Here is a 6398-nt window from a genome sequence, read left to right as displayed (position 1 = left end):
AGAACTTACATATAAAGGTATGGTTGCTAGGCTTGCTTTTGCATTGATCCTTCAAACTGAAGAATTCAAGAGGCAAACATGAGGTCTATTTGAGGAGTGTGGTCTATTTAATATTTTGTGTCTTCAAAACAACAGTTTAAATAACTGTATAGGCTTCAGCTCGAAATTTTGTGATAATATTGCTACACAAAACTAATTCTAATAGTCCATTTAAGTAAATTTTATTTGTTTAGAAATCATACTGTTAACAAAAAAATTTCAATCTTCTGAACTAGATTTTATGTTTAACCCATTTAGAGATTATAAGCCCAGAATTTATAATCTAGATTGAACTTCTGCAGGCTAGGCCCTGCAATGAGTGGCCAACTAGTATTATTAGCGCTGCACCATCATTCTTTATATGTAAAACTCTCATATAAATGAACATAGCATGCAAGAACAAACTTTAAAAAATTCATACCCTATCCAAAACTTCAACATTGCCACCAAACAACCCATGTACTAAAATTTCTCTTCTCAATATTATATTCATTTAGAACACACCACTAGATTTCTAGTAAATTGGAATAGCACCAATTTCTGAATTTCATTTTTGTTGAAATCTCAATTTTCCCGGCTGTTAATAGCTTGAAATTATCTCATAGTGTGTGATACAAGAAAAAACTACACAAAAAGAAAACAAAGCAAAACTCATAATGGACACTCCTGAATTACCTACAAATTTGGCAAAGAAAATAGAAGAACAAAGAAGTTAAGAGATCAAGAAATGTGAGGGGGGAGATTTGGAGTCCCTACAAGTGTGCAGCAGTGCGGATATTGGAAATAAATTCTCCACATCCAACACCTCCTCCTCCCAAAAAAAAAACCATCACATAGTAGAACAAGACAAGATTGTGGTTTGAGATACTTAAGTTAAAGCCCAATCACTTTTTCAACTCAACCAAGTACTACCAAACTAGCCCAAAATGAAGTCCATGCCTATAATTTAGAGGAAGAGAGTACCTCAAACAAACCAATTAAAAAAAAGAAAAAAAAAGAATTCATACAAAACAACCCATGAAAGATATAAAATTTTGAAAGATTTATGCTTATAGTCAAGGGCTTGGGAATACTATTATAAGGTCCCTATTTAAAGTAGCTCAAATTGCACAACCTTTTTGGCTAATGGAATATGCAAAGAATGACCTTTGATTGTGTAAATTAAGTTTTCACCACAATTTGATACAGAATCAAACATGTACCTCAAGAGATTGTTCAAGAAAATTAACAACAAATAATAAACTTGGAAACTCAATATAATTGACCAAGAATTCAGACTATAGCTAAAAATTGCTAAACAATTAACTAGATAGTGCACATATTCCAAAGGAGAGTTAAGTGCCCCAAAGGCATAATAAGAGTCTTTTATATAGGTGTCTTCCTTTTGAAAAGAAAAGTAGCTCTTGTTGAAAAATCCTCCAATTGCCATCATCTATATAGCACCTGGAAACTAGAAACATTGACAAAACAAATCTATTAGATGGAAGACATCATTTGCTAAATGAACTAAGTTGAAAAACTTAAGTGGGAAGTTGACAAAAAAAGAGGGGGAGTGGGGGAGTTTAATTTTTTTTTTTTTTGGCGACACAGGAGATATCCCAGCATTTTGCTGAACTAATTTCCCTGCGGCTGTACACAGCCCCGCCCAAGCATGCACAGCAATGTTAGCACAGCAGGGTTCGAATTTGTGACCTACTGGATACTACCGCATGTGGACACTAGTTGAGCTCCTTACTGGGGGCTAAAAAAAAAGTTTAATTCAAGTCATCTTTTTCGCTCAAAATGTTACATTTTCATCTTGGCTCCATCTAACTGTGCAAATTAATAAGATCATGAATATGCCATAGGGCATTTAGTTTCCTCATCAATAAAAAAAAGTAATAATATAAAATTAGTAAATTATATGGTCAAAAATATGAAAACCAAACTGTGCCAACTGCCAACGTGGATAAAGCTCAAATTGTACCAATGGCAATATGGCCATAGCTTCCATTATAAAAAATAAGTGCATTAAAGAATCATTATAGAAATTGGATTATTTTTTAAAATGAAAAAGGCCATGTCAATTCACAAGTTCTAATGGCTGCAATTGTGTTTCTCAACATGTAATAGAGAAAATTGAAATTCGGAAAGAAAGTGTAGTTAAAGAAGAGGGAAAAAAGACAAGTTGTGATTCTTTTATTCCAACAATGTGACTTAAGGAGCAAATTCATTCGGGATTGGCACCAACTTGTCCACAAGAAGTCACTCCCGAGCTGAATTTATCTATGACGTATACAAGAAGCTCACACTGCTACAGCTGCTAAAATGCTGACATTCGCTGGCAACCCCAGTGCAAGATGCTCATCTGATACCTCAAAGCTAGCACGCAAAATGGTGCTTTGGAGAGGAAGAGAAGAAGAGAAACAGTGAACACAGACAACTTAACAACACAGAATTTCTCTTTCTCTTGATCCCAATTGACATCAGGAGACCAAAGCATAGCATATTTAAAGGAGCAATTGGCACGAGCAGAAATGCATTAGGGTCTTCAAGCAACATAGATCGACCATCTTGACCAAGATAACGTGAAGGAGGAAAGCAAACGCAAGTTCCATACATGCCCTTGACAAAAACATGGAACCAAGGCGCTCAGCATGGGTTTTTGTGGTCCTTGATGGCTACCACCTCTGTTATATCAGGTATGAATATGTAGTCGCCGTCCACAAACACGGCATGCCCATTATACATGCTCAGCTCACTAGAATCAGAAATTCTGCTCAATAATTTTCTACAGATATCATAGCATACAGTAATTCACTGAGGCCAGTTTATGTGAGCCAAAACATGGCGCTAGGGATCAAATTATCTCTCAATGACAGGCAAGTCAAAGACTGAGGTAGATTCCTACTCCAAAAGAGAGCTCACACCCAGTGGATGCCATTTCCAATTCGAAAAGGGTTGCAACAAATTTAGACACTTACCCCATATATAACGAGGTTGATCTGAACGAAAAAATTCATCATCAGATAAGGCTACGCCTCCCAACACATAAAGCTTGCCATCAACTACTTGGTAACATGGTTCGCTATCACGGGTCGCAGTAGCGGTCGCAGTCTCGGTTGTTCCACATCCGTCACGGCATATCGGTTGAATATCGGGTGATACGCACATTATAACAAATGAAAGTTTCAAAAAATTTTGAAAAATTACTAAAATTAAAAAATATCAAAAAATGCACAATTTAAAAAAATATATAAATCGACTCTGAATTGACTCGGATATATCGGCCAATATCATGCATCACGAATTTGAATCGACCAATATCGGCCCAGTCAGAGCGAGTCGTCGCGAATATGGTAATATCCGGGTTTCAAAAATCGGTATCGTACCGATCCCCTCCGTTCAAGTCATGCTTAGTAACGAGGCTCGCGTCTAGTTGCAATCATATCAAGACCTTTGGAGTGGACTACCCCCTTGCTGGATCTACTGTATTGTAACAGTAGATGGAGTGCAAGATTTTCTGGCGCTCAAGAAAATGACACAATGGGTCAGGCACTGAGATAATGCCTCCTAAACCCAATGTTTTTAAACTCGGACCGGAGAGTGAATAGGAAAACTTTTTGGTTCACGGTTCGACCGATTCAAAGGTTTAATAATTTTTTATTCATTTTAGTATTAAAAATTTTGAATAAAACTAAAATATTTATTTTAGAAAATAAATACTTAATAAAAACCGGTTGAACCTCCCGATTTTTACCAGTTCAACCGGTTCTTGACCAATTTTGACCGATTTAATTAATTCTTTGTGTTTTTAAATGAACCGAACCGGAGGCATGGTCGGTTCGCAGTTCAACCGGCCGGTTCGATCCGGTTTTCAAAACATTGCCTAAACCGTGAATTAGGATTGTATATGAATCGAAAGTAACAAAGTCAATGCCTTCCAGTGGATATTGCATCTCTAGTTTCTGAGCACAAAGACCAGTACCTGCACACCCACTACTGCAGGCACCTTTCTCGTTGCCAGCATTCAAAATCAGTTGCAAACCAAAACTCTTTTTGGGGACGACAATCTCTAACTTCCTTCTTGACAAGAAAAAGATGCATGATCTCTTTTCCTCTAAGGGATCAGCAACCCTTGCTTTATTCGTTTGTCTTTTATTCCTCAGCTTGCCACCAGGTGGTGACCTTTTATCTCTTCCTATGTATAAATAGTGAGAATTTTTTCGATTTAACCACTTTTACTGCGTTTGACACCAAAACCTTGTAATCGGTGTTGCGAGGGTAAGTTCAATGTTTTGTACCATTCTTTGAGATAAAATATATCCATTCAAGCCAAGTTTCCACCTTATTTGCCTTAGGGTTGGACCGCTTGGGTTATTACCGGTCCTTTAAAAAAAAAAGGATAAATTACATATAATCCCCCTGTAATTTCATCTATTATTACATGACCTTTCTAATGTTTCAAAATATCCATTTCATTCCGTTATGATTTTATGTAAAGTAAAAACTTGATCGAAAATATTCTATCTAACATCATTAATTGAAATATCAATAGTGCCTTACTTAAATGCTAAATCAATTGAGGGTTTAATTATCTTGTATAAAAGTATAGGAGAATTATATGGATAAATGCAAAAATCACACGGGGTAAAGTAGATATGTATATAAATCATAAGGAGGTTACATAAAGATTAAAATTTTATCACACATGTTTCTAGAGTACATTGGTACAAACGCTATAACTGATTGTGCATTTAGCCCATTTTTTATTTCACATAAAATTATAGGAAGGTTATGTAGCTATTTCGAAACCTTAAAAAGGTCTTCTGACATTATGTAAAATCACAGGAGGTTATAAATAATTTATCCAAAAAAAAATCAAATGAAAAAAATAGAGACAAGAAGGCCATTGAGAAAGTTTAATGAAATTTATAGAATACCTGAAGCTATTTGAGTGAGATTGTCTAATGGTATTTTCGATTCTGATCTTATCAACGAATTAACATAACTCAATCATTTGAAACAAAGAAATAAAGATTGAGATATTTGACTTTCGCTGAAAATTAATGATCTTGACAGATTAGAAAATCAACAGGTTTTCTCATGCCTAACTTTTTAGCATCATTAACTGTAAAAGGAGCGGATATCGAACCGTTGAGGAACTCTAACTTCGAAACGGGTCTGGTGGTCTGTAGGTGATTATTCTTTAAATAATTTGCTTGATGAGTTCGTGAAACGTGGCCAACGTGCTTGTTATGAGATCTTTCTTATCAGACTAGCGCCAGCCTACATACGCGATGCAATAAGCAGTAAAAATCCTAAATTCCCTTTTCCAGAACGGTAATAAAGACGGGAGAATACAACTCGAATGATTGGAAAACATTTTATTGCAGAGTAGAGGAAAGAAAATGATATCGAAATTAACTACAAATGAGCTTTACGAAAATGATTTCCCATATAATCTCCTTCTTTCCACGATTCTCTCTTTTAAAGCTAATTATTCTCAGTGACTAATTTGCAATTACTACTTTTAATAGAATTAACAAACAAGTCAAAATCAACTAACTAATGATAACCACCCAAAATGCATCGGATGACTTCCTTCCCCCCCTAAAAAGTAAAAACAGTTCTTGTTCTCGAGAACTGAATTTTAGGTATTGCTGATGAAGGTTATGCAAAAACTCCCAGCTTGCAAACAAGGCAATGTAAGGATGCCCGAGAGTTTGAGACCAGTAAAGTGAGCATATTTGCTTGGGGAGAACTATATACTTTAAGAAGCTAAGTGAATAATCACACGAACTAAAATTACCAACATAAGTAGATTAAACATTTTGAGTGAAAGATAATAGCATGCAATTACTTACTTAAGTTGGCAAAAATTACCTTTGGAGCATCTCTTATCGCATATCGCGTAGAAAGAAACCTATCATACAACCAAATCAAAATTGAAATCTTAATTGAAAAATTGATATTTTCCCCATAACTCTCTATATTTAAGAGACTAATACCGTGGCGAAGGGTTCGATTGGGATAGCCATTTAGGCATAAAATGGACCGCTTATGTATTTGAGAGATTCCATAAGGTGTATTTTGAGGCAATAGGAGAATGGGGGAAAAAATAAGATTAACAATTGCAAAATTTCTTATAGTAAATATTCCAACCTATTTACCCATTTTAATTTTCAACTCAATCTAATCTGTTCAACTTTATGGCCGAAAAAAGAAACAAGTATATGAACATTCAAATGACGAGTCATGGGCATTTTAATCAAAGTTCAAATTATTATTCTAAAGATCCAAAGTCCAACAATTGCTTGGACACTCAAATTAGTGGTAATGCACATCTTAATCAAAGCTGAAATTATTTTTCTAAAAAT

Source organism: Coffea arabica, chromosome 6e, assembly GCF_036785885.1.
Source record: "Coffea arabica cultivar ET-39 chromosome 6e, Coffea Arabica ET-39 HiFi, whole genome shotgun sequence".
NCBI classification, from domain to species: domain Eukaryota; kingdom Viridiplantae; phylum Streptophyta; class Magnoliopsida; order Gentianales; family Rubiaceae; genus Coffea; species Coffea arabica.
Note: the sequence above shows the minus strand (reverse complement) of the source record.